Consider the following 13529-nt stretch of genomic DNA (forward strand, 5'->3'; position numbering starts at 1 on the left):
TTTGTGTCAAAGTTTCCCATGACACCAAAATCCATAGTGGTTTGACATCATTAATGTGGCGTGTGCGAAAGTGTCATCCCTTTGACCACATAGAGTTAAACAAAATGAACTATACAAAAAAAGAAATATACACTCAATTACAAAGTTAGAATAAAGAAAAACGAATACTATATACTACTTATATTATATATATATATATATATATGAGTATTGTATATACCTTTGGCACACAACCTCGTGCATACTCCCACTCTTTGTTGGTGATGTCCTCTCCGCATGCCTTTTCTTTAGTCATTATCTCATGGATCCACCCAGCACTAATGAGATCTAGGAAACATACAATGTGTCCAGGAACTAGGGGTGCCCTCCTGCCTCCAAGAGCTTGCTTCCATGCTTCCATCGCTTGTAAACGCCTTGCCTTTGCCATTGTGCTTCTATTTACCCACTTGGTCATAACCTTTGCATTGAGGATTCAAAAGTTGTTGACGACTCGGCATAGATCCATGTCCATGCTAAATAATTTCCCCTTTCCACTTGGTAGGTGTGAAGTCATCCTCTTGATCTGACCACATGCGAGGCATTGAGGGATCAGCTTGTGCCAAATACTCTAAAATGTAAACAAATGCCCCTTGCACGATCCATCCTTCGGCCATGCATGCCTCTAGCTGGGCCCGTAGTCACACAAAATATTTGAGAGTCTTTAAAAACCTCTCTAGAAAGAACATTATTGTGCATGCACTACTCCATATATAGCAATCTCCTCAACCACATGTACCAAGAGGTGGGTTTGGATAAGAATAATGGATCAAGGAAATGCTCCCTCAATGGCACACACAGTTTTCACAGTAAGCAACTGAGCAGCATGGAGAGCATCTATTTCAAATTCTTTGGATCTCACAAACCTACAAGATAACACACAAAAGTACACTAAGATGACACACTAGAAGATATAGTGTATATTGAAAAGTTTAGTTGAATATAAATATGAGGTGACTTACTAACTTCCCGAGTTTGAAAATAGCTTCCCTCACTTTCTTGTCTCGGCACATGCACATACTCATTGATAAAATGAGCTACAATATCAAAATATTGAAGTACCATATGATTTTAGTCTTGCATGCCATTCAATATCTATACACAACGAGGGAGAAGATAGATAAGAAAGTTATAATCACCTATAACATCTTGTGCCAATTATGGGTCTTCAACCCACACAATTGAACGCTTCCACCTTTCTTTGCTTTTGTGAAAGCTTCCTTAACTGAACTCATGCACCCCGTGGGTGTTCAAAAAGATGCAATGGAACCCTTCACTCGATCTAGCTCAAATTTTTTTAGAATCTATAGGGCCTTAGGAAGAACAATCTTCCCATTTGGGGCTCGACTGGAGCGACAAAGGTGGGGAGACGTTTCAAGGTCCTCAAATCCTCTCTAGCACACAAAGAGTCCTTTTTTCCTGTAACCACATAAGGATACCCCTCGCAGTGGCCTATCTCGTGTCCTTTGGAAGGGAAACATCCACAATGGGGATGTCCTTCCGCAACTCCTCCAACTCCTCAATGAGGGGATCGAGGTAGACATTCATATTTTCCACTTTGTACTTCCTTGGCACAAGCAAAGAGAGAAGTGTATTTTTGAGTATATTGACATTCTTGGTAGTCTCCCAGGTTGGAGTATTATAGTTGATGATCACCATGGGCCAACAAGTGCTCCATGATGATCATCAACTAGGTGCCATAGGGATTGACACCGTTACGTGCCAACCCAAGCTTCAAGTGATGAGGCTCTAGCCCAAATTCCAGCCAATGAGTCTTGCTGTGCCTTCATGGTGGTGAATTGGCAGGGACCCACATCATCCCATCATTTGAGTGGTGGTTGGCGTGCCATGTGAGAAGCTCCATTGTAGACCTACTTTTAAACATGTGTTGAATTCGAGGGATAAGTGGAAAGTGTCTCAATACCTTGTGGGGTAGGTGCATCCCGCTCACTTTGATCTTGTAGCATGCTTCCTTGCACACGGGACTTGAGCTAGCATGTGCGTGCTTATTGCAGTATAATATGCAATTGTTGATGTACGTGTAGATGAGCTCACACTCCATGCCAAGTGCGGTGACATATGACCTCGCTCATCAATGATCCAGAGGTATGTGGTGCTCTTTAGGAAGCATTTGTACGTAGAAATGCAATGGGGGGAATTTCTAATTTGTAAAAATGGGTAAATAGGAATTACCCAAGAAGTGCATCTCCACTTGCATTGCTCCAACTGATTTTTTTCTTGCAATTTGAGGACCTCCAATGATACTTAAAGCATCGAGTACTGTGCACCATTGTAAAGAGGCGTTCAAGTACTTAACAGAAACCTATCCTCCATTGCCTATGCCCATTTAGTGCAAGTTCTACAATCCTCCTTGCACATGTTGGCTTCATGTGCCAAAAACTCATCCACCATCTTGAACATGTGATCATCCTCAAATTCAAAGTGTCCCTGAGACTTGTGTGGAGGCGTTGTCAAAGTGGAGCTAGTGCCACAACCCAAGCCTCCTGCAGGTCTTTCAACCTTGCAAATCTCTCTACCACCAGTGAACAGAGACCAATGGGGGGCATCCTGAAGCAATGGGGGGCTACACTTCCATCAACTCTAGAACTTTTTTGAGAGCAAAAAATATCTTCATTCTCCACATGCTCTAAGTTAATGTGCCTCATGCAAAGGATTTCCCATTTGCACTTGGTGCAAGAACAAGAGTGTGAGGTCCCCACCCTGTTACCATATCCATTTGGCAATAGGAGGGTACCTGACAGGTCACTAGGCCCTAATCACTTAAGAAAACATAGTCAAGAAGGAATTGATCTCTAGTGGACGGTCTCTTGTCACCAAGTAACTTGAGTCCAAACCATTGAAGAGGGTTTCTAGCCCTTCTTGCAAGGAAAGAATTAACTAATACAAGAATTTTATATGTCTCTAATTATCACCTTCCAAAAGTGAGAAAATCCAAATACCTTTTTCCCCATAGCTTTCAGGGGCACATATATTTGGGACTTCTCGAGTCTTGGTACAATGAGTCTCTAATTTTGCTTCTCTTAATAAGAAGGAGTTGAGTGTCTCTTGACTAATTGAGACCACCCATCCTTGACTTGAAACCTGAGCCAAACCCCACTTTCCACCCCCTCACACTCACACTTTCTTGCTTGTTTTCTAATTACTTCCATATGATTGTTCTTACAAAAAATTCCTTTTTAAGATTCCCATCACAAGTTTGTTAAAACAGCCCTTTAAACATGATCAAAGTGGCACCAAAACAATATTATCTAGAAGAAAAACAACATACAACCCTTATTTATTAAAATATCCCAACCCCAATAATTCACTCCTCTTGGCGAGATTTTATATCTCCCGGTGTCTTTAGTTGCCCATACAACTAAATTGTTCTACAATCTGGGCACAAATCCGCAGTGACTAGCTTGCAACTTGGTCACAAACCCGCAAGTTGTGTGCACCCAAATGCACTACTTTAGCGTTCACTCCACTTAGCCCTCCTCCTTCAATATCAAAGAGAGTTTTGACTATATTGGTATAGGATTTGGAATGAAGAAGGTTCGAGAGTTTTCCTACTAGGCAGATATTTCTTTCCTACTTCAGACATTATATCCTCAAATAATCCTTCCATACTAATACAACTTAAACGAATTTACCAAGCTCAATTGATGTGGTTTCTAAATGGGACTAACTCAATGTTTATGTAGTTTTCTACTTCCTAATTACTCATGATGCATTAAACAAAAAAGAAGTTTCCTACCATCACTGGTTCCGGCTTTGTGATTGTGTGATTCACCATAGAGAGTTCTCTTGGGTGTCATTCCCTCTATTAGATACTTAACTTAACTTGAAAAGTTGATACACTAATCACATGATTAATCACTTATATCTATTTGCAAGAACAATCCATCATTTTAGCAAGACAAAATTCTTGAATATAATTAGCTAGTTGATGCAAGCATCTAGGATTCATTGATAAAGAATTGTGCATGAAGTCAACACAATTGATTATGTAATCAAGAAATTAGACCTTCATTACTTTGTAATGTAGAGAAATTACCAGAAAATAGGTATAATGATTGCTTGGGGGGTTCACTATATGTAAACCATCTATACAACATGCGTTCAAAGGGTATTTATAAAACCCCTTATTTGTGAATCTTAAACTAATAAAACAACCCCTCTTTCTTTATGAACTTACGGGTTTTTTTCCAAAGTGCAATAAAAAACCCTTATTTAAATATATTTATGTAAATTTACCCAAATTTTTTGAATTAAAAACCCCTCCCGTTGAACTCTCGTGGTATACTTACATACATAGATGTGGACCCCCCCGAGAATGATTTTGATGATTTCCAATTGAGGATAGGTAAATAGGAGTATAGCATTTGATCAAAGAGTAGAAGTTGGAAATGATTCCAATTGAGAGAAGAGATTGATAATAACTTGATAAAATAATAGATTTACATTACCCAAATGTGCTTCGGAGTTATTGATCCCTCAAAGATTCGATGCGGTAGTCACCAATTTCTTTGCCACAACATCAGAGCTCTCCCTTCTCGCAAGTGTGTGTAAACCCGAGTGGGAATACCCTTTATATAGAGTTTGGAGGTTCCCTGTTGCCCAAATCAGCCCCATACCTCCCCTACTCGCCCCCTCTTGCTAAAAGCATGTGTAGAGGTGTCACAAGCTGCCACTTAGTCATTAGAGGTGTGATTCCTTACCCTTTTGGTTGATACACCTCATGTACCTACCCATGCTTACACAGGCCCATACATTCACATGCACATACATACCTAAGACTTTGGGAATTAATTGATTAGCACCACTAGGATGTAATTAATTATCTAGAGTGAGCTTAGCGTATCAAAATTTCATTTTGAAAGATTCTATTGAGGGACAGGCTTGAGAATGACAAGCTAAGGTTCCAGATGAAAACAATAGCTATAATTAGCAATTTTTGGAGCATACAACTATTTATATGGAAATTCAGGACATGGTAGATTTAGATGAGACGGTCTCGTCTAGTTGGGTGCAAGCATCTCAAAACTTACTATAATTGAATAAAGGTGACAAAAAAGAAAAAAATTCATTTTTGAAAAGCTTACATCAGTATGTTTATCATTCGTACATCAAATGCGGAAAAACCACCAAAAATAGAAAGTTTTTATTTATGACCAAAATGGCCTAATATTAATCCTTTACCTGAGAATCCCCTCTGGAAGGGTGCCAGAGACCTTACATTTTCCCCAACTTGAAGAATTGAGATGTCCTCATCTCAAAGGTAAGTCCAGATGATCTTTAAGGAGAGTCTGTTGAGCCAGCAGAGGATCACACCCACATTTTTGCTCACACTCATCATTTTTGTAACCATTGATTGTAATAAATGTCTTTCCGACATTGATTTTGAATTGAGCCATTCATTAAGTAACGGGACTCAATTGAGTTTCCAGCTTGTAATCCCGAAGTAATTTCACTTGCCGATGTAATTAGTTAGAGATGTTCTCACCTCCAAGGCTGAGGTATATAAGCCAAAGAGAGGAGAGAGAGAGAGAGAGAGAGAGAGAGAGAGAGAGAGAGAGAGAGAGAGAGAGAGAGAGAGAGAGAGAGAGAGAGAGAGAGAGAGAGAGAGAGAGAGAGTCTTATCTACTTGCTACGCGAGCTACGGAGCCGCCATTGGAGAAGCGACACCGCCATTGTGTTAGCAACGGCGAGAGCTACGCACTGATACCAAGAGTGCGCGCTATCGGCTTCTATGTGTGGTAAGTTCCTACGAGCTTCGGTGTGAGTTTTCTTCCAACTCGTGTGTCGGAATGGAGTGTGCAGCATATCTATAGAACCACAACGAGTAGAGCTACACATTGATACCATCGGGGTCAAGTTTCGGTCACCTGTATTTTTAGGCCTGTCTTCATACGCGTTTACCGCACGGAGTGGTTATAGGTTGATTTTGCAGTTCAAGTCTTTAGGGTGTTGTTCTTACCTAGTGTATAGACTTCCCCTTGAGTTTGAGATCGATTCAATGATTCTAGATCCTGTTTCGTATAGCATTCGTTCGTAGTACGGATTTCAGTCACTTGCGTATTTTAGAACTTAGATTTGATTTCCTTAGTAGTGATTGTCATTAGAAGGTCGAGTAGGTGATTTGACACCCACCTAGTTGTTTCCATGCGCCTGCGGGTCAAGCTCCGTCCTCGTCTGATAAACTCTGTTGTTGGTTGAGTTCTTGCTATTTAGCTTCCGCTAGCGGCGTAACCGCCCTAACAATTGGCACCGCTGCCGGGGACGAGAGCCCTAAGTAGGTGACCTTAGACTAATCCTACGAGGTGAGTCGTATAAACTACTTTGTATACGTTAGTTAGAAAAGATCTAGGAGTGGTGGACTCCAAAGATCTCGAGAGATACTAGGAAGTGGGGTATTCCTGGGTCTTCCGTGTTGACAGTATTTTTTGTTTAGCTTAGATTTGTTTGTTGTTTTGTTGGTGTTGAGTAGTTGTTGATAGAAGAAGAATTTGCTAGTCCGTGAGTGGCAGTGGATCTCTTTAAAATCACAATTACCAAACCCATTTTATGATTAGGAATAGCTTAGGTAGGACTTCATTTGATCCTGATCTAGAGCTAGTAATCATTGGAGTATTTGCTTGATATGGTTGATTGCATGTTAGATCACTAAACCGTCGAGTTAGTAGTGAAACTTGCAATAAACAAAAGTCAGAGAAATTTTCTGTGTATCTGGGAGTTGCTGAGCACTTGAGAAAGCTTTAGGAAGGATTCTGTGCCAAAAAACTGGAAATCTGCAACTTTAGACATTATACGCGTATGATGTCTAAATGACCAAACAGAGACCAAAACAAAAATTTTGACTTTACCAGAGTGTTGAAAAGGGGTGTTATATCCTAATTTCAACTTAAAACAAGAGCATTAACACTCAAAGAAACCCAAAAAGACAAGTCGGAGTCCAAGAAACGCAAAGAATAGGAAATTTTGGATTCAGATCTTGTTTTTACATTCAAACCTGACAAAAACACTTGAAACTCAATTATAAACATTGGAGAAGGCTTAAAACCAAAAATAGTCAAAATCTGGGACAAAAGACATCATACGCGTATAATGTCTTTTGACACATCCACTGCTTATTTTTTATATCTGACCTGACAAGATTGTTACAAGCACTGTAGGAAGCATAAATATCAAGTTTTGACCCAAATTGATGAAAAAGACATCATACGCGTATGATGTCTTTTACCTAATTTTGGACATATTTTGATACTTTGCCAACACAGATCCATTGTAATAGCTGTCTAGAGGTTATATTTCAAGTTTCATCCCATTTGCATCACAATTGACCCAAAAAACAAGTTAAAAGCGGAAAATTGCCAAGAAAAGCCTAAATTAGCCATAACTTGCTCAAACAGAGTTCAAACTGCATTTTGTGAGTGGACAGAGCATAAGGGGGCTACTGAGAGTGAGCATAACCAAAATAGTCTAAATCTGTGAAAAAAAGACATCATACGCGTATAATGTCTTTTTCAGCATAACTGCAACAAAATTCTCACTTGATGAAACAGAAGTTGTCCAACTGACAAGATTAAACAATTGACCAAGTATCAATCAGTTTGGATCAATTCTGACCACAAAAACTTGGGGAAAACAAATTGCTGAGACGGAAAAGTTAGTCCTTTAGGGGAATTGATGAATTTGAGATCGGGCAGGAACCTCCAGAATAACCAACCAAAACAAGGGGAACCAGCAAGTGTCATATCAACCGAGGGAAGTGTAAACCAAAGTTGGGTGCAACCATTAGAGCCGATCTTTGAAGGAAGTGTCTCTGATACTTCTTTGGAGAGATCTTACGAGATTTTCACTGAACACTTGGAACACTTGAACCTGAACAACAGAGAAAATATGGCAGCAGGATCATCAAACCCTTCCGCCACAATGAAGCTATTGTTCATAAAATACCAGTACGACAATGACCAAGGTGCCAAGATCTACAAAGATGGAATGGACCGCTATTGTGTAAAGATAGAGGAGAGACCTAGTGAGTTCAAGGACTTAGTGCCTGTGAGCTATAGCGGAGATAGATATCTAGATGACGAGGGTACCATGTACTTGGTAGTCCTAAACCCTAACATTGTGGACAAGTGGGGATTGATGGGCACCAAAGCCAAAGTAGATGAAGAACTTGAGGAGAAGGCACCAATAATGAAATTCCCTGATGCGAGGTTAAGAAGAGAGAATGAAACTACAAGGATCAACACTGATAACATCTATGTGGGGCTATACAAATATAATAATGGGGAGCAGGATCTCTATTATAGATGTGAAGAACCCTACACCGGAGAGTTGACAGACCAAAAAAGACTTTATGTCTTTACCTACACAGAGGGATCGGAAGTGAAAATTGCCGCTTACGACAAGTATGGCATGCAATACTCAACAATGGGCAAGAAAGAATTAGAAGGATATACATACTTTGGGGGACGGGGACCACTACATCAGTATTATGTTACTTCTAGCTCACAAAGACCAGCACCAACAAATGGAGGGCAAAACCCAATGACGACAGGAGGACAAAGAACTCAGGCTGCTGACTCTTTCAGTCAACCTCAGTACTCGAAGCCCGGACCAATGGGATCATTACATTCCAGAGAGTCAATGGATACGAATCGAGGTAGTGCAGTTCCAATCCCCACGTATACCACTCCAGGTCCAAGGTTCGAAGCGGAACCATCACATTTACCTCCTAGTAGTAGATTCAGGGCAGGGGAACCGACAAGGGTAACCCATGAAGTCCATGATGCTAGAGAAATCTTTAGCCGGGACACAGGAGCAATGAGATTGGTAGCAGACCATAGACGTATGAGACCATCTCAAGTCGCGAAGTGTATGCCAAAGAAGTATGGTGGTTCAGGAGATCCGTATGCACATGTGTCACTCTTTAAGCAAGTCTTAAGAGCTGAGCAGATAACAGATTTCCATACACAATACGAGGGATTTGGTCTTACTCTAGAAGGTACGGCATTGACATGGTTTTAACCACTGAACATAGGGGGATTCCATGACATTGACCATTTGCTAAGAGAGTTTGCTGAGGAATTCTCAAAACGAGGGATTAAGCACAATACGGTCTCACAAATATATGCTTTTAAACAGAGAGAACACGAAAAAGTGAAGGAAGCTTCACTTCGCTTCAAACAATACATTGAGAGATGTCCAGTACGTGAACGACCACAAGATGACAGACTATCTGTTCTCTTTATTGAGGGATTGAGAAACGACACTCTCAAGAAGGACTTGCACTTGAAAGCTTGTACAAGTTTCGAGCAAGTAGCGAGAGAAGCATTGTACTTAGTGGATAACTGTACGGTTTATGGAGAGGTGTCAGCGGATACAGATTTTGCATCCAGTAGCTCTTCCTCCGTAGCGAGCGAGACTACCACTAAAAATAATGTTCAAACAACAACCATGCCAAATGTAGAGCAAATGATAGAAGATGCTCTAAAAAGGATGGCACCATACCAAAAACCATTGCCAAAAACACTGAAATGGTGTGCTATTGAACAAAAATGGACAAACCATCCAACAGAGGAGTGCTATTACAACAAAGGGTATGTAAGGGAGCCTCAGTATGCACCTCCTGCTCAATTAGCACCACCTCAAGTACATCCAGTACCTCGATACCCAACGGGAAATGTACCAGGACCTATGGGGATAGAAAGACCGCAACCAGTATTGGGACAACAACCACCTTTACCAGGAGCAAGACCAGTGGGCATTAGATATGCACCAACCTTAGAGAATCAGGAAGAACAAGCCTTAGTCCCTGTTCAAGCCTATTATGAAGAATCTGGTGCACACATGTCTCCAACTGTGTATTACCCACCAGAAGAACCCAAACAACCAGAACCATGGGGCATGATTGGGAATGTTGGAATACCAACAGTTATAAGTGCTTCTGATGAAGAGAGATACAATTTGGACGCAAGAACATTGATGTTCATAGCTCATGGAGGGTTAACAGGACAAAGAACATCCTATCCACAAAGGACGAATCAAATGGGACCAAGACCAGCACTAGGACCCTGTTACAAGTGTGGAGGTGACCATCTAATGAATGTTTGTTCACATACGGAAATCATTAGAATTAACGCTTATTGCACTGAGTGTGGGGTTACTCACTTCATTGAGGATTGTTCAAAAAATCCAAACAAAGTGCAAAAGACGACATTGAATATGCTAGAAACTATTCCTACCAGCAGTGGGTCTGAAAATGAAACTCTGATACCAACGCAAGTTGTTACTAGAGCTCAAGCTAAGAAAACCACTAGAGAACCTGAGAATGGAAAGTTAGCGACTGAAGTGGTTAGTCAAGGACCGTGGAGTCAGAGAAACACATGGAAGATGCTATTCTAGCTGAGGAACTAAAGCAAACGAAAGATAGATTAGAAAAACTTGAGAGTCAAAATGGGAAACGAGAGATGAGCCCTGAAAGAATGAAACAAAAGAGTATCAAACAAACAACTAGCTTAAGCTCAGGGGGATCAGTGCTAGTCGACAAAGTACATGAACCATTGGACGCATTGATGAGAGCTTACGAAGCTAGGTTAAAGAACAACCAAACACAAGAACAGAGGTGGATGACATACCCAAACGCGGAATTGGAAAAGCAGAGACTTGAAATGTGCCAGAGAATGATCGAGACTGCATAAGCCTTATTAGAACCATCAAAAGAAACAATGAATTGTGGAACGGAAAACCCAATTCAGCAAGAGACTGTCGTTTCACGGGTAGCAGAAAAGACTCCCAGTGCACAAAAGCCTGAAAATACACACAAGGATGACCGCATAGTATTGAACACAATCGATCAGAAGATAGAGAGTTTTCATCCAGTCATACAGAGGTCTTACGGAAGAGATGAGGATTACAATGAATTTTGGAAACAAGTGAGAGAGGCAAACTTTGCAAACGAGCTAAGTTGCCAAGCTAATCAGACAAATTGGGAAAAGGACATCACGACCCCTCCCATAGTGGAATTTGAGGCCGGATCTCAAGTGGACTTGGATCTGCAATCTTACTGGGGAGATGGGAGCTCTGTTAGAACAATGGAGAGCAAACCTCATTCACTGAATACCTTACCTTCATACTTAGGAGAGTGTGAAGCAAAATCCGAGATTAGAGCACTTCCCTCACGAAGAATCTCATCAGAAAAAGTCATGGACTCGCAAGGATTGATAGAGATCTTGTCAACACCAGTAACATGCACTATCACTCTAGCTGAGCTTTTGAGGCTAAGACCACATATGTGGACCACTGTAGGAAAATGCTTGGAGAAATTTGGGATAAAAGACCCAACATCGAGACTACAAGAGGGTATACAAGAGCTGAGTAAACCACAAAAGAACGCTAAGCCTGTACCCTTAAACAAGGTCGGAGAGTATTGCGAAGGTGAAGAGGGGAATACAACCTTACCAGTTGAATTCCAAGGAGTGAAGACGATGGCAATACTAGACAGCGGAGCTGGGGTAGCCATTGCTACAAAAGAAATCTGGAAAAAATGGGGGAAACCAGGAATAAGGAAGACTAGGTTGAAACTCCAATTAGTAGATGGACACATGGAGAAACCTATGGGGTTATTAGAGAAAGTCGTAGTGACTTCTTGCGGCATTGAATATGAACATACTTTTGCTATTGTCGATTTTGGCAAGGAGAATAACTATGATATCATACTGGGAAGACCATTCATGAGACAATTGAAAATGGTCCAGGATTGGGGCTACGATCACATATACCTGAGAAATATAGAAACCACTACACGTGTGAACCTGAGAGACCATAGCTACAAAGATGTGAACCGAGCACCGGTGGAGGAGTTTGATTCTGCTACTTTGGCTGGATCCGAATTTTCAGCTTGGTTAGGTAAACCCAAGGAGTTATGGATATGTGGAGCTTCGAAATGTGGAAGTCTGAAACGAGAAGAATGTGTTTAGAAAGGGCTATCGAAGACGAAACTTATATAGGAGAACCCTTTCCAGAGGACACGCTTGAACCATTAGAATGGACACACATTCTAGCAACCCTAGATGTTTGTGCAATTCTGGATGGTCGCACAACAAAATTTTGCGACAAGGACGGGTACGATGTGGTTCCGTACTTCATGTTGAGAACTGTACTCGAAAAAGAAACTAAAAAGAACGATACACTGGAAAAGGAAGATGAAGAAGAGGTGTTTCACGACATTCCCGATCATCCAGAGTGGAGAAATGAAGCAGACAACGAGTCAACGGACAATTCAAGCGGAAACGAAGAAACTATAACGGATGTCCGATTTTATGATTTTCCGAACCAAACTAAACAACGCCAGAAACGCTATAGAGCAAAGAAAAAAACAAAGGGGGTTAGAACCAATCCGATGCCTAGAATCAGAGGAAAAAATCAATTCCTAATGCTAGTAAAGGCGGAAGATTGTGTTAAGGACAAGATTTATGGAAGAATGAGAGGTAATGATCAAAAGAGCTTACGAAAAGACAAAAGAGGCTCAAGAAATCAAGTTCAATGGAATGGAACGAAAACAGAAACAGAAAAAACAGAAAAGAACAAACGCAACAGAGAACACACTGAGTCCAAGTTAGAACGTAGAAACAAGTACAGAGAGCTCAAGAAAACTCTGAAAGAAGTTTGGACAACAGAATTTGAGAGTGGAGAGGAAGAAAACGCCAAAACCAAGGAAAACATGGATGTTCCCTCTCACTATAGGAAATTCACAATAGAGGATAGGAAGGTGGTATTAACCCCACCTATTCGAGAGAGAAAGGAGAACGAATCTTATGACGGACCGGAGGATGCAAAAAAAGTTGATTTAGCAGCTCCAGGTGAGCCACCTAGACCGGTGTACATAGCCACAGGTTTGTCTCCAGGCGAGGAAGAGAGACTTTTGAGTCTTCTCAGAGAGTATAGGGATGTGTTTGCATGGTCTTATAAGGACTTAAAGGGAGTAGACCCATCGATATGCCAACACACAATCCCACCGAAACAAGACGCAAAGCCTAGCAGACAGAGACCATACACATATAATGATACGTTTGCTAAGCGAATCAAAGAAGAGATAGATAATCTAATGGAAGTTGAATTCATATACGAGATTGAACACACCGATTGGGTATCTCCGATTGTGGTAGTACCCAAGAAGAACGGAAAACTCTGAGTGTGTGTCAACTTAAAGAAAGTGAATGCTGCAACAATCAGGGATAATTATCCCCTGTCGATAACTGATCATGCTCTAGAGCGTGTATCAGGGAAAACAACATACTCTTTTCTTGATGGTTTTTCAGGATATAACCAGCTAGCCATAGCACTGGAAGATCAACATAAAACAGCTTTTGCAACGGAGTGGGGAATTTATGCTTATCGGGTTATGCCTTTTGGTCTAACCAATGCTCCCGCAACCTTCCAGAGGCTGATGACGCATGCTTTCAAAGAATACTTAAGGTTGTTTC

The sequence above is a fragment of the Adiantum capillus-veneris genome, chromosome 2 (assembly GCF_014529385.1).
Source record: "Adiantum capillus-veneris isolate H3 chromosome 2, ASM1452938v2, whole genome shotgun sequence".
NCBI classification, from domain to species: Eukaryota; Viridiplantae; Streptophyta; class Polypodiopsida; order Polypodiales; family Pteridaceae; genus Adiantum; species Adiantum capillus-veneris.